We start from the raw sequence: 1,435 nt of genomic DNA on the forward strand, positions 1-1,435 counted from the left end.
ATAATTTGTCGAATGTAAGTCAAATGTCTTTGAAATTTTTATATAACCTTAATGATAAGTCAATTAAAACATCAGAGGAGAAAATGTGAATTTTCACAATTTAATTTAATTCATATAATTATTTTCATGTAAAAATATGCATCTTCAAAGAAAATTCCAAAATATAATCAAAACAACTCTTAATCACTTGAAATTTTTACATAAGCTAGCCCTAGACTAGAAAGTCATTTGACCAAAATTTCATAATTTTTTGAATTTTCTGTGATTTATTAAAATTAATTGAAGTTTTGGGGATTTTAATAAAAATAAAATATTTTATAAGTTGAAAAATATGTTTTATATTTTTGTAAAATCTCTCTAAGGTCAGAAAACTTAGAGAAATTTATTATATATTTTTCTGATTTTTATATTATTTTTTAGAATTATTTTTGGTGAAAATGCTATATTTCCAAAGTTAATGCATTTAGTCAATCAAAGTAAAGTTTTTATCCTTAAGAAATTTATTGGAGGTTTACCTAGGGCAGAGGACCACTTAGCCAAATTTTTATGATTTTTTTTAATTATATTTAAAATATTATGATTTTTATATTAGTTTTGATGAATAAATAAATATAAAATATATTTTAATTTAAAAAATTCAAGTTCTATTTTCATTCTACTTAAAAAATATTTTTATTTTTATTAAATCCTCCTGATATCAGAATCATAGTGGAGAACAAAAATCAAATAATTTTGATCTTTATGTTCTCCAAATTAAATGTTTTAAGAAAATTGGGGTTTGCTCAAAATAATGATGTTTTGATTTTTAAAAATCATGAAATTATTTTCTAAGATTACTTTGTCCATAGGAAACTCATATAAATTTTTATAGAATTTTTTAAAGTACATATAATTTTCTATAATTATTTAAATAGAAAATTCATAACAACTTAGAAAATTAAGATCTTTGTCTAGAGATCTCCTATGTCTTTGTAAAAATACTCAAATAGTGCACCTAGACAGAGGCTACAACATATAAAAATTTCCGGTCGAGGTAATAATCCCATATGAATGGAGAATTGAAAAACCCCTAACCTTTATTCATTTTTTTTAAAATAATTTATGCTTCAAATTAATGTGAAAATAATTCTACATGGTTCTCCTCTGTTCACTGAGCAAGAAGGTATTTTTATTTTATTTTTATGAATTTTCTATGCAAAGATATGTTTTTTTGAAGTTTAGAGGCTATTTTCTGAGTTTATTAAATACCCCTATTTATTTATTCAAACGCGGGCTGACTGGATCATCGGATTCGTCGAAAGGCCACGCGGCGCGCTCCCATTCGACGCCGCCTTCTGACTCAGCTGTCACACTTCCCGCTGTATCGTCCCGGATGATCATCCGGCTTGATCTCCGTCGTCCATTCAATACACGCGAGAATGGACGGGCACCGTTC

The sequence above is a fragment of the Phalaenopsis equestris genome, unplaced genomic scaffold, assembly GCF_001263595.1.
Source record: "Phalaenopsis equestris unplaced genomic scaffold, ASM126359v1 Scaffold000152, whole genome shotgun sequence".
NCBI classification, from domain to species: Eukaryota; Viridiplantae; Streptophyta; class Magnoliopsida; order Asparagales; family Orchidaceae; genus Phalaenopsis; species Phalaenopsis equestris.